General features: G+C 41.8%; 1 protein-coding gene across 2 annotated transcripts in view; it reads left to right on the forward strand.

Moving 5' to 3' along the window:
- Window positions 1-24240, forward strand: part of ZNF385D (zinc finger protein 385D) — a 931118-nt gene that overhangs the window by 214500 nt on the left and 692378 nt on the right. The window lies entirely within an intron of this gene.

A 24240-nucleotide genomic window follows, 5' to 3' on the forward strand; every position in this document is an offset into this window, starting at 1 on the left:
ATTAAGCCTGGTTGTCTAGTTTTATTGGGCTGAAACTGCTATCGAATAATTCAGTTTTGTCTACAATGTTCTGGACCCTTCGGGGCTCATTGTTTTGTGGTACGTAAATTGTGAGCATCATCACCCTTATCTATCCCCTTAGCATTAAATTTTCTTTTATTTAACAAAGAGGCTAAATAAGATTGTACTTTCTAGCTTTCACTGATCTATTCTCTTTTCTCTTTCCATTGATTATCCTAGATGAGGTTTAAAGTGTCAGTAGATTTTCAGTTTACAAAGAGCTTCCCTCTCTTGAAACATTGGTAGTTAATTAAAATAGCTTCGTATAGTTTTCTGATACACCATGTCTTAAGAGATATATATATATACATGTTGCTGTGTGTTAAAGGTTTCATTTACATATAAGTTTGTCTCATCTTTTAATGTCCAAGTACCATTCACGCTTCTGTAGAATGTCAAATGTCAGTAAACGCATTAGAATTTGCCAGTACCTTTGTGGGCCCATAGTGTTCCCTTTCGTTTAATAATGAGCACTGCTTCATTAACGCCGCTGCGTCTACTTTGGTGTATGACATACCGCAACGTGGCAATAGGAACACTGCTTTGTTCACACGTCTCTCTTATCGACCATGTCCTTTAGAAGGTTCAGCCAAGGGGAGGCAGTAAAAAAATGCTGATGCTAAATTGACCAACGTTACGTGACAAATTATTTTGTTCTTACTTTAGTCGTCTAAGTTTCTTTTTATCTCTGAGGGATAAAAATATGGGAAAAAGTGACAAACGCTAACTGGACCATATCCAAATTTTGACTAGGTCTCTGGCTTTGGTTACTGATTTTTTGTCTCCCTAAAAATAGGGATACATTGTTAATTAATTCAATGGAAACATACCTCCTTGCTAATACTTTAATAGTTTAGATCAGACAGTTAATCCTCTTAGAAGCATTATTCTTTGTGTACTCTGTTGCTTTCTGTCTCATTATTTTAATTGAATATGAAGGGAATGTCGCATTTTAATCATAACTCTGCCAACATCTTTAATTACAGGCCTGTTGCCATTTTTTGTTTGGTTTTGAAATTTTTGTTGCCAAGAAAGGCACGGTTTTTTTCCTTCTCGATTGAGTTGGTGGTAGTGTATTCTTGGTTATCAAAATATTCATAGCTTTGGGACTTTGAAAAGGTGAATATTCATGATGTGTGATAAAGCATGATACATAACTGTGTGATCCTAATTATGTGGAAATGGATGCTTAGTTGTGTAAATACATAAACGAGACCCAGAAGGACGCATCAGAGGTAAACTGCTTGTTATGATGGCTAACGTTGCTTTTTGCTTCTTGTGTTTTTGGTTTCCTGTTAGGCACATGTTAACTTTTAAGAAATAAATGTTATTTAATGTTTTAGAACCTTTTTAAGGGTTTGTTCTAATAAAATATTCTAATAAAAATCTCTATTGAAAAACCTTAAAAAAGAGAGAAAAAACACATTGATTATTCCAAAAGGGGTAGATTTCTAGTAACAAGCTGCTTGCTTGACCTGGACTTGATAAGTCCATTGAAGGAAACCATCTTTTTCAATACAGAGATCTCTTTATCCAATCTGTGTCCTGAAGAAACCCTTCTTTACTGGGCTAGTGAGGACGTTTTACAAGCTGAGGTTAATAATCTAGGCTAACCCCTGTCTGGAGACCCTGGCACTGTGCCCAAGAAAGGTTACTCAAGCTCTTCATGACCTCTGTTTATATGAGAAAACAGATGAAATGACCACCAAGGGAAAGTTGAAGAGAGAAACGGATGAATTAAATGCACACCATTTAGCTTGAGAACAGGGTTTATTTGAGATAGAAGAGATTTCACTTGTGATTCTCTGTGTCTGTGTGGGGTGTATATTTGGGGATGTTAGAAGAATTGCAAGAATTGAGAGCTTGTAGCGGTGGTGGTATAAACTGGGGGTGCAGAGTAATTTTTGGCCCATCTGAACTTCACTGTTTAACAGGGGTACAGCCCCCTCTTCTGTCCTCACCTTTTGCCTCTTTCTGTCAATAACCACATCCAACAGCGACTTCTTCCCGTCACAGTGTTTCTCTACCCCCAATCTTTGAAAAAATAAGCATTTTCCTGCTTCTCTAGGTTTGAAAGCAAGTTTTGCCACTTTTGTTCTATTTCATTTATATTTCCTCTAAAAGCAGTTTGCCACACGGTAACAGTGTTAGTAGGTACTGGAGATGGGATGCTTTCAGGTATGAATTTCGCTTTCTTGAAAAAGTTGTCTTGCATTTGGAGGTCAACCCCATAACTGGCTTCATAGTTTCTAAAGCTCCACCCCAGGCTTCATCTGTTTGTCTGTGTTTCTTGAGAACACGCAGCAGTGGTGTGAGCAGGTGTGTGTGTGTTTGTGTGTGAAGGTACACTAGGGGTGGGGCAAATTGAGAGAGCAGCGCGTTACCATTTGTAAAACAGATCGCTAACGGGAAGCTGCCATACAACCCAGGGAGCTCAGCTCGGTGGGCTGCGGTGACCTGGAGGGACAGGGTGGGAATGGAGGGGAGGGAGACCCCGGAGGGAGGGGATCAATGCATACTTGTAGCTGATTCACGTCGTTTTACAGCAGAAACTAACGGGACACTGAAAAGCAATGGTACTCCAATTAAAAATGAATAAGTAATAAAAATAAAAATGAAGGTACAATAGATTAATCATTAAGTAGATCTTTAAAATATGAATTTTAAGTGTTTAAATAAGAGACTTTAATATAATTTTCATAAATAGAAGCTCAGATACATATATTTCTTCTCCTTGTTTTCAAAATTGCAATGATACAACACAAAAAATTTGGGAACAAATGTAAATATATCCATAGCAGCATTGCATACTTGAGAATGGTAAAACAGTGATGAATTTCTGGAAAGTATAAAGGAAATAATGGCTTCCCTAATAGCTCAGTTGGTGAAGAATCTGCTTGCAATGCAGGAGACTTTGGTCTGATTCCTGGGTTGGGAAGATCCCCTGGAGAAGGAAAAGGCTGCCCAGTCCAGTGTTCTGGCCTGGAGAATTCCATGGACTGTATGGGGTCACAAAGAGTCCATGGGGTTGCAAAGAATTTCTGGAAAATATAAAGGAACTAAGGTGAAAATGAGGCAAAACAATAAAACTAAATGCAAACCAGAAAATACAGAGGTAGGGGGAAAGGGTCCTATTTCGTAGTTTCCAGCAAAATTTCAGACTGTCTCTAATTTTGACCTGAGGTAGCCTTAGATGTAGGGCTCACCATTTGATGAACATCATGATGACTTTACGTACACTGATTTGCAGTTAGAAGCTGGGACATAACTGACCTGCCCAGCCTAATCCTGGAAAAGTGAACAGCAAATGAGTCTAGGGACTAGAAGCCAGAAAGGTCAGAAAGTGAATGATTTGCTGGAGAGCGTGGATGAGAGGGGTAGAGGAAATAGATGTGTCTGGTAAGAAGTTTTAATTTGTTGCCTTTGTAAGTGTGCTATAATATCTTCTGACATCTCACCTATAGAAGCTTCAGTAAAGGCAGCTTCACTTACTGACATTTAATGTAAGATTAGAATCCTTCCGGGGGTCTAAAATGTGTGCCAAGACTATATCCAAGTTGAGAAAGATACTATCTTGCAGATAGAAGGACAGAGGAAGTATAATGCATGCACTGCTCATTTGCAAACCCTTTTATCAGGTACAATGTTGAAATCAAAGATGTGAACAAGATATACTTACTGGTCACTTAAAATTTGCCAACTTTGAGAAAATGCATGAATTTCAAGTCAAGGTTTTACTTCAGAGAAGATAGGTAATGAAAAGACACATGTGCTTTTATTTCAAGATTTTCAGTGATTCAATAGCAGTATGTAATACAGAGGATTGTGTGAACTCATCGGTGAGTAAGAGGTGAAGGACTGTGGTTTCAAAAGTAGAAGAATAAAAGCAGAATTAATATAAGAGTATTTAACTTCCTTGATATGTCCCCTGTGGTAAGATTCTGCACTTCCAATGCAGAAGGCACAGGTTCAATCCCTGCTTGGGGGTCTAAGATCCCACATGCTCTGCAGTGCAGCTTAAACAAATAAATAAAGGTTCTTCTAGAAAACAATCATGGGGAAGTATAAAAAATTACAAAAAAAGAATGTTTAACTTCCTTAGCACATATTAAGCAAACACATGCATAGGTAATAGTAATTCTGATCAATAATTAATATTTTCAAATTCCAGAGAATATTAGTCTTCTAACAAAGACAATTGGCACAAAATATGTCATTCTCAGGAAGAATAAAATAGTGAATATAGCCTGCATGGGGAATTGGCAAGGTTCTCCGTTAGAACCCTGTTTGCATGCTATGTATTTGGAATAGAGTGGTTGATGTTAAGAAATTGAACAGAGGAACAACTGATCAGAGCTTAACAAAAATGGTAACTTCATCTACATACACATTCAATTTGTACTCCTACAACATGGGTTTTATCCTCACTGGTAGCATAGATAACAGTTGAGGGAATTATAAAATAGGCAAAAGAAAGAAGAAAGGGGGAAGCAAACTTAATGTTTAATTTTGGTAGGACGAAGAGAAAGAGTATCTTAAGGAAGTAATGAAGGTGTCAGAAATACAAACCGTGGGTTACCTTTGTTGTGCATTTAATAATATTTCCAGTATTATTTTCAGTGCAGTCCAAAGGACCAATGAGATTGCCAATTGTGCTAATGATGTATTGATATCCTCTTCATATTTTCCATAGTGAGGGCTAAACATTAAAAATAAAAAGACTTTATTTTATGTTTTCAATTCACAGCTTTTCTCCCTGAAAATAAGTCCATGTGGGCTGGGGCTTAGGCCAATCTGAGAACCAGTCTTCTCTTTAAAGACAACGTTACTGAGATACTTTTGACATATATAAGTTTTATATATTATGGTATACAATGTAATGCTTTTATATATCTGTATAAACTGTGAAAAGATTACCATGATCAAGCTAAATGACTTTTTCATCACTTCTACAGTTATCCTGGAGTGTGTGTGTCGAGAGGATTTAAGAGTTATTTTCTTAAGGGATTTCATGTGTATACTACAGTGTTGTCAGCTACAGTCACCGTGCTGTGTTAGACGTCCAGAATTTGCCATCCCAGATAACTAAATCTTTGTACCCTTTCACTGACGTCTCCCCACTCCCCCCACCACCACCCCCCAGCCCCTGGAAACCACATCCTGCTCTGTGCTCTCACGAGCTCTGCTGTTTCCATCCCACATGTAAGTGAAGTCTGCAGTAGCTACCTGTGTCTGGCTTATTCTACTTAGCACTGTATCCTCCAGCTTCATCCATTTTGTCTCAAATACCAGGGTTTTCTTCTTTTTGCAGACTGAATAATTTCAAAGTGTGTGTGTGTATGTATGTAAATATGTATAGACACACAGTTTATCCTTGAACCATGTGGCTGTTAGGGGTGCTGACTCCCAAGGTACTTGAAAATCCTGACTAGATAGCTAAAAAATAACTAATATCCTTGTATAATCCTACATATCTGTTATTCTACAGCTGTGGATTCAACCAACTGCAGATCCAGTAGAATCTATTTACTGAACAAAAAAAAATCCATGTATAAGTGGATCCACTCCAGTTCAAAACCATGTTATTCAAGGGTTAACTTGTACACACACATGCCACATTTTCTTTACCCATTCATATGTGCACAGACACTTAATATGTTTCCATTTCTCGCCTGTTATGAATAATGCTGCAGTGAACATGCAGTGAATTTGTTTGAGATACTGATTCCTTCCCTTTGGCTCTATACCCAGAGGTGAAACTGCTGGATCGTAGGATTGTTGTTGTTTAGTTGTTATGTCATGTTCAACTCTCTGTGACCCCATGGAGTGCAGCCCTCCACGCTCCTCTGTCCATGGGATTTCCCAGGCAAGAATACTGGAGTGGGTTGCCATTTCCTTCTCCAGGGGATCTTCCTGATTCAGGGATTGAACCTCAGTCTCCTGCATTACAGGTGGATTCCTTACCACTGAGCCACCTGGGAAGCCCGGATCATAGAGTCGATGATGGAGACCCATCGTGGAGACCTCCATGGAGATCCATTATAATCAAATCATTAAAAGTTAAAGAGACAATTTTGAAAGCAGAAAATGTGACTTGTTACATACAAGGTTTCAGCAGAAACCTTGAAGGCAAGAATGTTGTGAGAGGATATATGCAAAGTGCTTAAAGGGAAAAAAACATTGCCAACCAAGCCACTAAACCTGGAAAGAGTATCCTTCAAAAGTGGAGAGGAGACAAAGGTCTTCTCAGACAAATAAAAGCTGAGGGAGCTCATCACCACTAGAACTGCCTGACAAGAAATGCTAAATATAGCTCTTGAAGTTGGATCAAAAAGTATACTAACTCAGCGAGACAAGAGCATAAGCAAGCATGAAACTCATTGGCAACACTCATATATAGACAAAACCAGGTTAGACTCTACTACCTTAACAGGGGTGGGTAATCATTTTTAATCCTCATTTAAAAGTTGAAAGAGAAAAGTGTTCAAAATAACTGTCGTTACATACTGTTAGTGAATGCACAACATAAACAGATGTAAACTTCGAATGAGCTTTTCCCCTCAATGCTCCCAGAGGTTTGGCTTTAGTGCCCTGGAGATAAACCTTCCCAAGAGGCTCAGTGTTCAGTCAGATTGTCTCCCATGGGACCAGCCCCAGCTCACTTCTCACATGATCACATAGGCTGGCATTTTCACATGAGTGCCGCTCAGATGAAGGCTACTTTAGTTCTATTTATTTAGACTTTATTCTGGATGCTCCGCTTAGCATATTAAATATATTTTAAAAACTAATATGTGGGTTCAGAGCAAGCTTGGTAAGTCATGCCTTCACCACAGTCCCTATCCTTCTGTAATTAAATGTGTTATCAGATTAAGTCGGTTGGTGCCTTGAAGGAAGACATTAACAATATTTACATTTTACTTAATAATCAATGTTGAATACTGCAAAGTTTGTCTTCTATGGAAAGATTTCTTGTTCAGAACCTAGAGAGAAGAGAATTGAAGAGAATTCTCTTCAAAGAGGATTCATTGTTGACTTAAGAAAAAAATCCTTTGCCCATTTCATATTTCTAGGGAGGCTGTTCCAAGAATCTACCACTTAATTTCTATAAGTAAAATCTGGTATGAACATACTCTTTTTCACTGAGGCATATTTATGTAAATAAAGCAATAAAACTATGTATGTGTATGTTTGTCTATAATATACACACTCAAACACAAATAAGTAACAACTACTGTGTAGCTTGGAGACATGTGTAAGGCCCTGTTTGAACTTGTAAGGAAAGATAGAAATATGGCTGTTTTATAAGGAGGATATTCATAAACTAAGACTTATTTTTGCTGTCTCTACTATCTTTCCAGTTCCTTCTAATTATTTATGGCATTATTTTGTTAACTTTGCCTGTTCAATAAGCTTCTGGGAAGAAGGAAATGAGACAATGTAGGTGGAAGTATTCCAACAATATGGGCTTCCCTGGTAGCTCAGATGGTAAAGAATCTGCCTGCAGGAGACCTGGGATGAACCCCTGGGTGGGAAGATCTCCTAGAGAAAGGAATGGCAACCCACTCTAGTATTTTTGCCTGGAGCCTTCCGTGGACAGAGGAGTCTGAGCGGCTACAGTCTACGAGGTCGCAAAGAGTCGGACACAACTGAGCGACTTTCACTTTTTTCACTTTCATTCGAACAATCTCTTTTTCATCCAAAGATGTGAATTTTAATTCATTTTTTTCCTCCGAAGTGACTCTGAATTATTTGAACCTAGAGGGCTCCAAGAATTTAATAGGAATTTAACTCCATATTAAACCTAAGCTAAAAGTCGAGGGGATACACTGTGAGGATGTGAGGTTTCTGGAACGCTTCTTACACACGGGTTGCCTGACACTCTGCTGTGCTTTGCTCTGATACCATCAAAACCAAAAGATAGAAGACTTAGGGACAGCAAGAGGAGGAGCAGTCGGGCAAGCATATTTTTTTTTTTTATATGTGTCCTTAGATGGGAGGAGAAAGTGGGCAGTGATCACTGTGGGGAGGAGCGGGACAGAGACAGAACCCTAGAACTGGCTGGTAAAAGGTGTAAATGAGGTGAAGACTTCGCCTGCATCTGCGGTCCCGGCTCACGTAGCCAAATGGGCGGCGACTTGTATTTGGGGCACTGTCTCTTAGTGCGGCCAGTTAGCCACCTGAATACTTGGGAGAAGTGCAGTTCTTTGGAGCTTCCCCCAAGGTTCTTGAACCAGAAATACTGAGGATAGCCAAGGAATCTGTGTCTTAATGAGTTCTTTAGGCACTTCTGTTGCAGGCTGTTTAAGAATCACTACCCCGTGTAATACATATCATCTCAGAAGCAATAATTTTAAAATTCAATAATAATGTATGTCATGTATTTAGTACAAACGGGCAGTAAATTTTCAGTACAATAAGCTGTGGCTATAATGATGGTTAGTACTTGTTAAACACTGTAATTTGCTGGAAGGAAAGTCCAGGTTAGGAAACTAACATGTATAGTCACAGATTTTAGTGTTTATAGTGTCCTTAGAAAAATGGTCCTGGGACCCCTCAGCTGACCTGTACACAGATCCCATGGGAAGTGAGAAGGGCTTGTGTGCGTGTGTGATCCAGTTGTGTCCAACTATTTGCAACCCCATGGACTGTAGCCCGCCAGGCTCTTCTGTCCATGGGATTCTCCAGGGAATACTGGAGTGGGTTGCCATTTTCTTCTCTAGGGCTCATCCCGACCCAGGGATCGAACCAGGGTGTCCTGCATTGGCAGGGGGATTCTTTACCATGGAGCCACTGGGGAAGCCCTCGGAGGGCCTGAGTTTCAATAACTAAAGTCAGCTCTCAGCTGGTGATGTTGCAGTTGGTCCTCTGACCACAGTGTGAGTGGCTAGGCTCTGGCCCACGGCCCCTTTTACTTCTCTCCTTGGCAGTCCTGCACAGCCCCTGAAACCGTCTGAAGCAGGGGTTTGAGTGTTCGTGGAAAAGCCAATGACAGAAGCTGGGAGCAAGTCGGGGCTGTCTGAGTGCGTGGGCTCCCCTCCCTTGCATTGTGGCATCTGTCCGTCTGTCTTTAGGAAGCCATTCAGCGCTTCTCAGAAAAGAGGGTTTGGAAAGCAACCATACATTGCTAAAATGTTTATGGTCACTTTCTATTAATTTCACACCTTCAGAGGGAGACAGTGGTAACTTTGGATTAGACAAAGCGAGGCCATTGCACAGGACAAGCCGTACCTGTGGGATCTGCACACTCCTACCACACAGACTGTACTGTGCAGGGCCATCTAGAAGAGTCCGCACCCCTGCTCTGCTTCGTAAAGCTTTCACTTTGATTTTATTTTGAACATTAAAGCATTTTCTTTTCTGCAACTAAATTTAGTTTTAATCGCACACTTGTATACATAGATCTTGGTGTGTGACTACAAGGATGCTGCCAAGGGAGGTTTTTCAGTAACCTACATTGTTTCACTGGTCTGCCCAGGTGCTGCTAGTGGTCAAGGTCCTGCCTGCCAGTCATAAGAGATGCAGGTTTGATCCTGGGGTTGGGAAGATCCCCTGGGAAAGGGAACGGCTGCACACTCCAGTATCCTCGCCTGGAGAATCTCATGGACAGAGGAGCCTGGTGGGCTATATTGTCTGTAGGGTCGCAAAGAGGTGGACATGACTGAAGCAACTTAGCGTGCGCGCATCCTTCTGCAGTTTAGAGAGTTTTCCAAGAAATGATTGAAAATATGGTCTCCACTTTAATAAAGGAAGCTAGGTGGTGTTGAGTAAGTGGTTCTGTCCTTTAAGCAACACAGTTAAGTGCTTAAATGTGTGGCATGACAGAGCGGTAATAGTGCGGCTTGTTTAAGTGGAGCCCATTTAAGCGGAAGGCTTTTTACTGCTCTGACTCTGCTCTTCTAGGGCTGGTGAACTTGTCCCTAATTGGATTTGATCCCTCCATCATGCATGGCTGAAGACAAATTTTAAAAGCACACATTTTAACTCAGTAGAGTTTCCTTGAATTATGCAGTTTTATATTAAGGTCGTTACACAAATTTTACACACCTTGAATTCTGTGCAAGCACCTCAGTCTAAAACGTTATTGAATCAAAAGAATAAGCTATAGTAAAGCTATATTTTTATGATTAACAGTCCTAAAAACAGTAATTGCAGAGATGAAATATTTACCCTGTGTTGGCCTCAGAAACCTTGTTTTAAATACCCATTCCTGCAGTCAGCTTCTTCTGAGTTGAAGCAGGCATTGCCGACAGCTCTTGGCTTCCATTTTCCCAATCCTAAGCTCAGTAAAAGAGAACACCTTTTTTTAGTTACTACAGAAGAAAGCCTCACTTATCACTGAATTCTATGGTAAATGCAGGGAAAGTAGGTAGTAGGTTTTAGAGTCAGCCCTGACTCTCTTATTGAGGAAGAAATATTTCCTGGATGGAGGTACATGGAAAATTACAAAGTCCTTCTAAGGTATTACAGAAATTTCAAAGATAATAAATATTAACCAAGTTCTTGTATAGACCAAGAATAAAATCTTATTTTTTCCCAAAATTTTCTATGGAAAATCACATAATCTTTGCAAACTCAAAAGGGGCACTTTGGCCTGTAATAAATTTTAAAAGTGCTTCTAAGAAAAATAGAGTCATAGCATCAGTTTTATATATTTACCTTGTGGGCAGGGTTTGACTGATTATTGGGGTTTCAAAATAATTTGAGCTTACTCTAAGAAAAATTTTGAACTTGGAAACATTTTATTGCCTGTTGTTCTTTTATGAGTTTGTATCTTAATATTTAGCACTTAAAGTGATTTTTTTTTTTTTTTTAGTTATTAACAAACTCTTTACTGGTGGATAGCCTTGGTTTTCAATTTCATGTTATTCTTTTAAAAAGAAAAAAATTATTTTATCATGATCTATTTCATCTTAATCCCTTTGAAAATTCCATCCAAAGCTTTTTTTTTAAATTTTTAAAAGGTTTTTTTTTGTTTGTTTTTAATTTTTAATTGTGAGATAATTGCTTTACAATGCTGTTTTGGTTTCTGCCACATGGCAACACGAACCAGCCACAGGTGTTCATATTCCCCTCTCCTGAACCTCTGTCTCACCCATCCCACCCCTCCAGGCTGTCATAGAGCATCAGATTGAGCTCTTCTGTCATAAAGCAAATTCCCAGGTGGCACTAGTGGTAAAGAATCTGCCTGCCAATGCAGAAGATGCAAGGGATGTGGGTTCGATCCCTGGAGGAGGAAAAAGGCAACCCACTCCAGTATTCTTGCCTGAAAATTTCCACAGACAAAAGGAGCCCAGCAGGCTACAGTCCATGGGATCACAAATAGTTGGACACAACTGAGTGTGCATGCGCGCACACACACACAGACACACACACATGTATTTTACATATGGTCATGTGTGTGTTTCCATGCTATTCTCTCACATCTCCCACCCTCTCCTTCCCCCACTGTGCCAGCAAGTCTATTCTCTGTGTCTCTGTAACTGTACTGAAAATAGGTTCATCAATATCATTTTTCTAGATCCCACAAATATGCATTAATGGACAGCTATGAGTAAAAGAATGAAATTAGGACACTTTCTAATACCATACACAAAAATAAACTAAAAACTTAAAGACCTAAATGTAAGGCCAGAAACTATATATATACAATTTTTAGAGAAAATCATAGACAGAACACTCTTTGACATAAATTGCAGTAAGATCCTCTACGACCCACCTCCTAGAGTAATGGAAATAAAAAAAAACAAAAACAAAAACAAATGGGACCAATTAAAAGCTTTTGCACAGCAAATGAAACCATAAACAAGATGAAAAGACAACCCTCAGAATGGGAGGAAATAATTGCAAATGAATCAACTGACAAAGGATTAATCCCCAAAATACACAAGCAGCTTATGCAGCTCAATATCAGAAAAGCAAACAACCCAATCAAACAATGGACAAAAGACCTAGACGTTTCTCCAAAGAAGACATTGTGGTTGTTGTTCAGTTGCCAGTTGTGTTCAGCTCTTTGCAAACCCATGGACTGCAGCACACCAGGCCTCCCTGTCCCTCACCGTCTCCTAAAGTTTGCCCAAGTTCTTGTCCATTGCATCGGTGATGCCGTTCAGCCATCTCATCCTCTGACACCCTCTTCTCCTTCTGCCCTCAATCTTTCCCAGCATTAGGGACTTTTCCAATAAGTCAGTTCTTCACATCCGATGACCAAAATACTGGACTTGCAGCTTCATCATCAGTCCTTCCAATGAGTATCCTGGGTTAAGATTGTCTGGTTTGATCTCCTTGCTGTTCAAGGGACTCTCAGGAGTCTTCTCCAGCACCACAGTTTGAAGACATCAATTCTTTGGTGTTCTGCCTTCTTTATGGTCCAGCATGCACAACCAGTATGTGACGACTGTGAAGACCACACCCTTGACTATACAGACCTCTGTCAGCAGAGTAGTGTCTCTGCTTTTCAACACACTGCCTAGGTTTGTCGTAGCTTTCCTGCTAAAAGGCAAACATCTTCTGATTTCACGGCTGCTGTCACCGTCTGCAGTGATTCTGAGCCCAAGAAGAGGAGCTCTGTCACTGCTTCCACCTCTTCCCCTTCTACTTGCCATCAAGTGATGGGACTGATGCCATGATCTTTAGATTTTTTCCATATTTAGTCTTAAGCTGGCTCTTTCAATCTCCTCCTTCACCCTCATCAAGAGGCTCTTTAGTTCCTCTTTGCTTTCTGTCATTAGAGCAGTATCACCCTCATATCTGAGGTTGTTGATGTTTCTCCCGCCTATCTTGATTATGGCTTGTCACTCATCCAGCCCGGCATTTCTCACGATGTGCTCAGTGTATAGGTTAAACAGACAGGGTGACAGCAGACAGCCCTGCCGTACTCCTTTCTCAATCTTGAACCAATCAGTTGTTCCATACAGGGTTCTAACTGTTTCTTGACCCACATACAGGTTTTTCTGGAGACAGGTAAGATGGTCTGGTATTCCCATCTCTCTAAGAGCTTTCCATGGTTTATTATGATCCACACAGTCAAAGGCTTTGGCGTAGTCGATGAAACAGAGGTAGATGTTTTTCTGAAGTCCCCTGGCTTTCTCTATGATCCAGTGAATGTTGGCAATTTGATCTCTGGTTCCTCTTCCTTTTCTAAACCCAGCTTGGACATCTGGAAGTTCTTGGTTTGCCTAATGCTGAAGCCTAGCATGCAAGATTTTAAGCATGACCTTCCTAGCACGGGAGATGAGTGCAATTATCCCATGGTCAGCACATTCTTTAGTACTACCCTTCTTGGGAATTGGGATGAGGATTGACCTTTTCTAGTCCTGTGGCCACTGCTGGGTCTTCCAGATTTGCTGACATAATGAATGCAACACATTGATGGCATCATCCTTTAGGGTTTTGAATAGTTCTGCTGGAATTCCGTGACATTCAATAGCTTTTTAAACAGCAGTACTCCCTAAGGCCCACTTGACTTTGCACTCCAGAATGTCTGGTTCTGTGTGGCTGACCACACCATCACAGTCATCTGGTTCATCTGGATCTTTCTTATACAGTTCTGTGTATTCTTTCCATCTATTTTTGATCTCTTCTACGTCTACTAGCTCTCTCCTGTTTATATCCTTTATTGTGCCCATCTTTGGGCAAAATGTTCCCTTGATATCTCCAGTTTTCCTCAAGAAATCTCTAGTCTTTCCTCTTTATTGTTTTCTTCTAGCTCATTAAAGAAGGCTTTATTGTCTCTCCGTGCTATTTTTGGAAATCTGCATTTAGTTGGATATAGATTTCCCTTGACGCACAGATGACCAATAAGCACTTGAAAAAATGCTTAACATCACTTATTATTAGAAAAATGAAAATTAAACCTACAATGAGATGTCACTTCATACCAGTCCGAATGACCATCATCAAAAAATCTACAAACAATAAATTCTGGAGAGAGTGTGGAGGAGAGAGGACCCTTTTGCAGAGTTGGTGGGAATGTGAGCTGATTCAGCCACTATGGCGAACAACATGGAGATTAAAAAAAAACAAACAAACCTAGAAATAAAGCTACCATACAATCCAGCAAGCCCACTATGGGGCAGATACCCTGAGACAATCATAACTGAAAGAGACACATGTACCCCAGTGTTCACTGCAGGACTATTTACAATAGCTAGGACATGGAAGCGCCCTAGATGTTCATCAACAGAAGCATGGATAAAGAAGCTGTGATACAAAGGAACAGATTGGAGTCAGTTCTAATGAGGTGGATGAACCTGTTATACAGGTTTAAGTAAGTCAGAAAGAGAAAAACAAAACTTTTATTCAGAGTACTTGAAAAGCAAATTTGTTTGCTATTATTAATAGTATAAAATACTTTACTCTCAATAACAGCATTTTTGTTTGCCTTGTTATTGACCCGAGTTTCTCTTAGAATGGGAGCTTTTAAAAACCATGTATTTTAAGAAACTGTTAATTTTATGACGTATCCTAACAGTGGCATGGTAGCATTTTAAAGAATGTGTGTGTTCAGTTGCTCATTTGTTTCTGACTCCTTGGGACCCTGTGGACTATAGCCTGCCAGTCTCGTCTGTCCATGGAGTTATCCAGGCAAGAAAACTGGAGTGGGTTGCCTTTTCCTTCTATAAAGGGGATCTTCCCAACTCAGGGGCTCAACATGTGTCTCTTGAGTCTCTTGCATTGGCTGGCACATTTTTTACCACTGTGCCACCTGAGAAGCCCAATGTAAAGAGTAATTATATAAAAAATACTTTTTTAAAGACTTGGGAACATGTATACCAAATAAAATCACATTTCCCACGAGAGCAATCATTTTCTTTTTTTTGAAACACAAAGACACACACATACACAAAACACAAACACATGCATATCCTATGTTGACTTTGGGGAGAGGAGAAGGAGGGACATTTTTATAGTAGCCTCCTGCTACCGCAGTGTACTTGTTATTGTTCTTAATATGGGGCTGTGTTATCAGAAATTTTAGTGGCAAATGTAAAAAAAAAAAAAAAACCCTCAAATTGACAACTTAAAAATTGAGTTTATTGACTCACTAATGAAAAGTTGTGAGTGGAGATCAGAGAGGGGACTGTGGCTGGGTTGAAGCCTGGCTTCTGCTGTCAGACGTTCCTGGTTCCACTGCTTACTAACTCTGTGCAGTTTTGCTCACTTATTGCTAAATATTGTGAGCAGTATTTAGCAATAAGTATTAATAACACTGGGCTGGAAGAAGCAAAAGCTGGAATCAAGATTGCTGGGAGAAATGTCAATAACCTCAGATATGCAGATAACACCACGCTTATGGCAGAAAGTGAAGAGGAACTAAAAAGCCTCTTGATGAAAGTGAAAGAGGAGAGTGAAAAAGTTGGCTTAAAGCTTAACATTCAGAAAACTAAGATCATGGCATTCAGTCCCATCACTTCATGGGAAATAGATGGGGAAACAGTGGAAACAGTGTCAGACTTAATTTTTTTGGGCTCCAAAATCACTGCAGATGGTGACTGCAGCCATGAAATTAAAAGACGCTTACTCCTTGGAAGGAAAGTTATGACCAACCTAGATAGCATATTAAAAAGCAGAGATATTACTTTGCCAACAAAAGGTCCGTCTAGTCAAGGCTATGGTTTTTCCAGTAGTCATGTATGAATGTGAGAGTTGGACTATAAAGAAAGCTGAGTGCCGAAAAATTGATGCTTTTGAACTGTGGTGTTGGAGAAGACTCTTGAGAGTCCCTTGGACTGCAAGGAGATCCAACCAGTCCATCCTAAAGGATATCAGTCCTGGGTGTTCATTGGAAGGACTGATGCTGAAGCTGAAACTGCAATACTTTGGCCACCTCTTGCGAAGAGCTGACTCATTGGAAAAGACTCTGATGCTGGGAGGGATTGGGGGCAGGAGGAGAAGGGGATGACAGAGGATGAGATGGCTGGATGGCATCACCGACTCGATGGACATGAGTTTGAGTACACTCCGGGAGTTGGTGATGGACAGGGAGGCCTGGCGTGCTGCGATTCATGGGATCGCAAAGAGTCAGAAGAGACTGAGCGACTGAGCTGAACTGAACTGATTGCTAAGTAAGCAATACTTACTCAGCCTCAGTCTCACTGTGTGAAGTGTGCAGAGTGTCGTGTGAGCAGAATGAGACGTGATGCCTAGAGAGCATGCAGCGTTACCATACACTTTCCTTTTCTAAGTCCTTTCTCTGCCCTTTAACCAACGTTTTCCCATTTTCCCCAAATCCCAGCCCCTGGCATCCATCACTCTACTCTCTATTTCTGTGAGTGTGACTTTTTTAGGTTCTACATGTAAGTGAGACAATACCTAGAGTATTTGTCTATCTGTGACTTATTTCATTTGGCAGAATGCCTTCCCTGTCCACTCATATTTTCACAAAAGGCAGGATTCCCTTCTTTTTATGGCTGAATAATATTCCATTGGTTATAAATACAGTTGATCCTTGAACAGCATAGGAGTTAGGAGTGCCAACCCTCCATGTAATTGAAAATCCATAATTTCTTACAGATTGTATTTAATTGAGTCAATTTTTCTATCTAATAGTCTGTCTTTATTGGTTTGCTTAAACTATTTACATACACTTAATGAAATTATTGCTATGTTGGCATTGATAAATTTATCATCGGATTACGTGTTTTCTATTTGTTCTCTCTGATTTTTCTTTCTCTGTTTTCCCTGTCCTGCTTTCCTGTAAATTATTGAATGTTCTGTTCATTTTCTTATATGGGTCACTCATGGGTCTGCTCAGACGTTCACACCCAGAGTGAGGAATCCTTTCCACCAGCACTTTCATCTCGCGTCGTCCTCCTTTTATTCTGGAGTTGGGATGGGAGAGTTTTTGCTCTCCTTTATTTACTGCATTGTCGTGGTGAGGTTGATCACTTCCTCTACGCCCCACCTTCTCTGCAGCTGAGAAGGCTGGCTCAGCAGCATTACTGCGGGGTAGGGGCGGCCAGAAGGACCTTTCCTTGAGTGCTGAGGCCTCCAACCAGCCTGCCTCCTTTTCTCCTTCAGTCTTCTGGTGCCTGCTCTATGTCTTTCCTCAGGGGTTTTACTTGTACTGAGCAGGAGCGATGGGGTAGAATGTGCCCCTTCTTGCCTCAAACTGGAAATGTGATCTGTAGAAAACTCTTAATCATTTGTATTATTTTAATGTGACCATTGTACTGTACACACCCCACTAGAGTCTGTGATGAGCATTCAGCTTCACAGTCAGGTTGAACTGCTTTCGTAAATCCCAGTCTCCATGTTATAGAGTAGTATATTAAGGAAACTCTATTTATGGGGATGAAGAAAAGAAGATGTTGATGATATGAATTATGTCCCAAAGCCAAAATACTATTTAAAACTACCAACCTTTGTTCATTCCTGCCAGGAAAGGAGTATTTGAGGGCTTTTTATTTTTAAAAATCATTTATGTAAAACTAGCTAGTGTTTTATTAAAAGAGGAGTTAACTGCACTTTCAGCTAATAAGCCATTTAGGAGGTTTTATAAAGATCTAGAATTTTATTCCTTGGGGGAACAGTGATGGTTTTCTATTCTACTTCTTCATTTTAAAAAGGAATAATTTAAGACGACTTCACAGTATTTACACAGTCTGAATCTATTGTGTTATATTTTCATAAGATAACAGAATTTTCAGGAATGACTTGGACGAGTTAATCTCTTCCTTATGTGTTGAAATATTTTTAATATTTTATACAAAGTACATTTTCTGGAATGAGTAGGAAGAAATCACTACTAATATACTATAAATATACTTTTACTGACTTTTAGATCAGTTACTGTTAAAGACCTATGGCTACATTATTGTATTTTTTAAGTATTAATATCTCCAGGGTGCTCAATCCTTAGGCAATGAGTTTCTGCAATGTCAATAAGTTGAAGACCTTTCATTCCCATTCCTATTCAGTGATGTCTCTGCAACTCAACCACAGCAATGTGGTTTTTAATTAAAAAAAATTTTTTTTTTTTTTTAATTGCCTTGGCTGTGCCTCTCAGCATGCAGGGCGCTTAGTTCCCTGACCAGGGACCAGAGGTTGAGCCAGCGCCCCCTGCAGTGGCCGCCTGGAGTCCTAACCACGGGACCTGCAGGGTCATTTTGCAGCCCTGTTGTTACAGCATGTGTTTAATTGGACACTGGCTGCATATTGGACACTGTATATTGAGGTGCATTTAGAAATACTTTTGGGTTAAACAACCTCTTGCGTTGATCTACCGTCTACCCCCCGAAGCTCTCCCTCAGCTTGTTCTTAGTTCTTTCCTTGTCTGGCTTAAATCACACTATTCCCTTTCACCCCCTTGCATGTTCCCTGAAGCACGCCCCTCGGGTTTCCGTCTCTGCCGAGCCCCTCTCCGCTGCAGCCCTGCACCCCGGCGGGGGTACCCCGGACACAGAGACCCGGGCTGGCTTGCTTCCTGCTGAAGTCAGCATCAGTGACGCCCCGTGAGTTCTGCAAGCTCCCGGGAGTCCGACAGTGTTGCCCTGGTGTGTTTCTCCTGATCCACTCGATGCCTCCCCTACTTCCCCACACTCCTCAGACCTGCCCAGCGTTTGGCTCTCTGTCCATGAACTCGCTTCCTCTTTTGCCATGAAAACAGAAGCCACCAGCCAGAGCCCCCACGAGCTCCCCCAGGCGTCCTCCTGCCGCCCCCGCCCCGCCCATTCCCCCTTCTCTGGACGAACATCCTTTCTCTCGTCCCCCTCCATCCCTCTCCCTCATGCCATAGGTCCTGTTTCTCCTGGTCCATCCCGCAGTGGTTTACCCCAGTATCTCCCGACACGACCTTTTTCCTTCTCAGCTGGAGGTTCCGCATCACATCCCAACCTCCCATTTTTCTTCCATCTTAAAATTCTTCTCGTCACCTCGTTTTCCCCTCTACCTTACACCCCACTTCCCCTTTGTAGAAAAGCAGTTTGCATGAGCGATCTCCAATTTCTCTCCCACTTTTTTTTCTTTCCTTCACCTTGTCACCAAAACTGTGCTCTTGGAGGTCACCGGCGACGTCACGCTGGTGATGGTCAGCTCTAGTCCTCATTCATCTGGAGGCGGATTGCTGCCTTCTCAGTGAGAGGTGACCTGCGCTAGGCCTCTGCCCGTCTGCCCCTTCTCCTGCTAGAACTTTCTGGACACGTCTTCTCCGTCTATCTGCTGGCTCCTCTCCTCTCTGACCTTGGAATGTCAGAGGGACCATTGTTCCGTCCATTTGATTTCCTTGGTGATTTCATCCAGTGTCCCGACGTCAAGTTTTCTCTAAACATGAGTAACTCCCAACTTGTGTTTCTTCGCCTGGATTGCTCCCCTAAGCTCATATAGCTATGTGAGACTCGTCGGGACGATTGCTCCTTAACGCCTGTGTCAGTGTGTGATCAGCCCCACCAGTCAATCAGCCTCTCACCTGGAGCGTGGCCAGAGGAGCCCCTGTCGTCCCCTTTAAGACCTGCTCCCCTCAGCTTCACGGCCGTTTTCTGTTAGTTTTTATCCTCGCCTATCCTCCTGTTCTATCTTGTTTCATCCCATTGTAGCCATTCTATGCTATTCTAATAATCTGCAGCAGTCTACCCTCAACCAGTCAGACGGAATCTTGCTATCAAAGCAGAATTCAGATCGTGTTCCTCCTCTGCTCCGGATCCTCCAGTGCCTTTTAGCTGGGCTTGGGATAAAAGCGAAGTCCACATGGGGACCTTCAACATCCGTCTAACCTGACGCCCTCTGTCTTACGCGTCTCCTGTTCCTTCCCCTTCGGTTACAGCGAGCACCCCTCCCAGCCTGCTCTGCCTCAGATCACAGACTAAGCTGGATTTCACCCCAGGGCCTTTGCACTCACTGTTCCCTCTGTCTAAACCACTCTTACCTAGAAGCACATGACTCACATTCTTCCCAGATTAGCTCTTTACTGAAATGTCGTCATTTCACTCGACCTTTCTTCAGGCTTTCTGTGTCCATATGGAGGTGTTGTGACACCTCCATACACAAACCTTCTTTTCCTCTTCCCTCCATATGACCTGTTATTCAAAAAATCATTTATTGTACTTGTTGGTTTTATCTGTTTTCTATCTTCCCCACTTGAACCTAAGTTCCATGAAAGCAAGGAATTTTGTCAGTGTAGTTTACTGTTGTATCTTCAATACCTAGAAAAGACTCTGGCGTATACTGGATACTCAAGAATGTTTATAGAGTGGTTAGAGTGAATTAGAATGTTTATAGAATGGTTAGAATGAATTAATTTTTCAGGCAGGAAGAGAATCCATGTAATATAATTGTTACAACTTTATTTGGGAGAATACTATTTGGGAAATGAGATATACAACTAGTTAGTTACTCCATAAAATCCAGAATCAAGCATAGTAGAAAAAAGAAGATATTTCTCTAGGGTAACAATCAAGTCCTGGTAAGTCTTTAGGGATTATGTTTTGCAGGTCATTGATCTCTTCTTTCTTTATAAGTGCAGGTCACACCATTCGACAGCTTTCTCTAAGTCTTTGAGTCCGTGGACAGGTTGACCAGAGGTGTCTGCGGCTGGCTCTCCATCTGTGCACTGGAAATCCTCTGCGTGTGGTTCACACGCCTCCTCTTACCAGGCAGGCTCACCAGCTCAAAGCCTTTTCCTTTCTCATCTGAGCAGGTTCCCATTTTAAGATTCGTTAATCAATACTTTTTCCCATTTACATCGTATTAAGAGGCAATTTAAAAGTTTAATCAAAGACTTCAGCAATCGGTGCTGGTTACGCATGCCGAATTAAATCTGGGGGCTGCAGACTGCACACTGATTCATGGATGAGGTCCTCAGTGCTGGGAAGTGAAGGGAAGCAGGGTTTCTCTCTGTGCTGTGGGGGAGTATTGATCTATTTGCCTTTGTGCTTTAGTGCTCGCCTGGTCAATTATTTACAGATCGCCCAGACGGGGATGTTCAGGAGCCTCTGAAAGAGGCAGAGTGAATTTCCTGTGCTTAGAGGCTGTGTTAATGATGAGGTTATAATACGAAAGCATGTGGTTGTAAAGAAACAGATTCGCCCCAGTGGCTGATGACCAGGGGGCTTAACCAGGGTTTCTCTATTTTATTTTTAATTAATTTTTATTGGAGTGTAGTTGATTTACAAGGGTGTGTTAGTGTCTGCTACGCAGCAAAGTGAATCGGGTACACATACACATCTGTCCACTCTTAGTTTTAGATTCTTTCCCTTATAGGCCCTTACAGCGCGCTGAGTAGAATCCCCTGCGCCGCCCAGCCGGCCCCGGGGAGTTCTCTATTATACGTGCAGTGGGTGTATATGCCAGGCCCAATCCCAAACTCTCTCTCCCCCCACCCCGTACCCTCTGCATCATGTTTGCTTTCTACGTCTGTGACTCTGCTTCTGTTTTGCAAATAAGTTCATTTGTATCATTTTTTTAGATTCCACATATACGTGATGTTATATGGTATTTGTCCCTCTCTGTCATGACTTATTTCACTCAATATGACAGTCTCTAGGTTCATCCAATTTTTTATTTATTTTATATAGTTCCCTGTCATATACAAAAAAGGTCACTTTAAATAAAAACAATTTTGATATAAAGCATCTCTGCATCTCTGTGCTCTATTTTCAGTGGCCTTCCACATGTTGAACATGGCCCCATCAGAAGGAAAACACAAAGTTGGCGGTTCATTTTGCCCTGTGGGTGTAAAAATAGATGGTGTCAAAGCTCCCTTCTACCTTTAAGAGTCACTGCTGCTAATATGGCACTCATTTTGTAATACATATTTTTCAAGAGCCTGTTTGAGTCAAGTCCTATATAGTGTCCTAGGAATATAAAAAGTGAATAAGAAACCATTTTAAAACTTCTTTTTCTAAGGAATTAATTATGAGTATTATACGAGATAAATATTAGTGCTGTGAACTGGATTATAGTAATATTCACAAAATGTAGATGAAGAAGTTGACAGTTTAGCTTTCCTTTGAATGATGTATGCAGCATCATACCTCTGGAAAGAGGTGGAAATAGAATTCAAGCTATGCTGGCCTGCATTCAGAAATAGACCATCTGTGTGCTGTGCTGTAGGCTGGGAGCTGGGTCGTACCCCCACCGAATCCAGCCGCTGACACCCCACCCCCCAGTGTGACTGTGTGTGGAGACTTGGCCGGTACAGAGGTGGGTAAGGTTAAATGAGGTCATTGCAGGCAGGGCCCTCACCCAGCAGGACTGATGCCTTCTCAAGAGAAGGAAGAGGCCGCAGAGACACGGCACCCGAAGGCCATTTGAGGGCACGGTGACGACGCGGCCGCCTGCCAGGGGGACTGCCCAGGGGGAGCCAGCCCTCTGGCGGCCTGTCTTGGACTTCTGGCCTCCAGACCTGGAGAAACGCTGCTGAAGTCAAGCTGTCTGCGATCACTAGTTACGGCGGCCTGGGCGACTAAGATGTCATACCTTGTCCCAGGGGTCTGAAGCCTCTTTTGAAACTTGCCACAGGGCTCTGTGTACAATAGATACGGAATAAATACTGACTAATAGAGGCCCATCAAAGATACCCTAAACCAATTCAGCAGAGAGATCCCAACCAATCCTATGACAGCAAGCCCACTGGACTGATGACAAGCGGCCTACTGTAGAATCTAAGGCCCATCAAAAACACCCTAAACCAATTCAGCAGAGAGAGCCCGACCAATCCTATGACAGCAAACCCACTGGACTTATGATAAGCGGCCTACTGTCGAATCCATTGCGACAAGAGACGCCCGCCATCCAGACCTGCTTGGTGGCTGAAGGACTTCTAAGAGGTCTCTGGAAGCAGAGTGAATGACCAGAGGCTGTTGAAGGACTCCCAGTGGCTCGAAGGTGAGAAACGACTCTGAATATATAGAAGATAGGGAGCCTGCCGTGGGAGCAGAACTCATTTTAAAACAAGAGAAGCGATCAGTAAAATGTGATTAACACAAAATATTTGTGTGTGTACATTCACAAGCATACTCCACGCCCCTGAATAGTTTCTAAACAGACATATTTCCTGGCTTCCCTGGTGACTCAGTTGGTAAGAATCTGCCTGCCAATTCAGGAGACACGGGTTCGATCCCTGGTCTGGGAAGACCCCACGTGCCGCGGAGCAACCAAGCCCGAGCGCCACAGCTCCCGGGCCTGCGCCTTAGAGCCTGGGACCCGCGGCTGCGGAGCCCGCCCGCTCTGCAGCCTGCGCTCCGCGCCAAGGGAACGCCGCCGCTCCCCACGACTGGAGACAGCCCGCCCCGCAAGAAGGCCCAGCACAGCCGTAGATAAGTAAATAAATGATATTTTAAAAATATTAAAAAAAAAATGTTTTCGGATGAAAATGGAGGTCAGCTACTCTAGGATGAGTTCCAGTTCGGATGCCAGGAAGGACGATTTTTAATGCGGATTTATTCAAACTGGGGAAAGGCCAGTGCCTTCATTTTGTGTTTGTTTAGTATTTTCCCTGACAGTTTTACAGCAATGAAGATGTTGACTTGCATCCGTAATCCATGTTGAGTAGCTGACTAGGTATTCATCTTACGTTACGTTCCAAGCAAATCCTTTCTGAAGGCAGAGCCAGTGGCAGCCTTCATCTGACAGGTGGCGTTCTTGGCAGCCCACGTGGACAGCTCAGTGGTGGGCTCTGAAGCGCCTCTAGAACAGTTAATCTGGACTCGATTCTTCTCTTATGTAACAGAATTAATGTTCTGTTTTTTTTTTTTTTTTTTAGAATTAGATTATCTGTGAAGAAGTAATGCAAATAACAGGTGACAGTTTCCTGTACACGATGAACAACTAAAAGGAGTTTCCATTTGCTTGATGATGTTGTAAGATTTTAACTGTCCAAAAACTTTTATCCAAAAAGCTGCCGTGGACAGTGCACGCGGAGTGCTCATATTTCTACATTTGGAATGAACCAAGAAACTGTGTTAAGACAGTGCTCACGGCATGTTCTTAGACCTGTGAAATTCTAAACCTGGAACTGCGACTATTAGCTGAGGGTGTGCTAAGTCAGGTCAAGGATCTCAGGCTTCAGAGGTACTGTACCTGTCGGATCTTTGCTTGCCCTAACAGTTAGAGGCTGCACTTCTACTCCAGTACTGATGAATGTTTTAACCTCCCGATGACATCCTTGGAGAAAATGCTTCGTTTCTTAATTCAAAATACCAGCTGCTCCAATGGCATCATTTACATGTGTGCTATCATTTA

Source organism: Cervus elaphus, chromosome 32 (assembly GCF_910594005.1).
Source record: "Cervus elaphus chromosome 32, mCerEla1.1, whole genome shotgun sequence".
Taxonomy (NCBI): domain Eukaryota; kingdom Metazoa; phylum Chordata; class Mammalia; order Artiodactyla; family Cervidae; genus Cervus; species Cervus elaphus.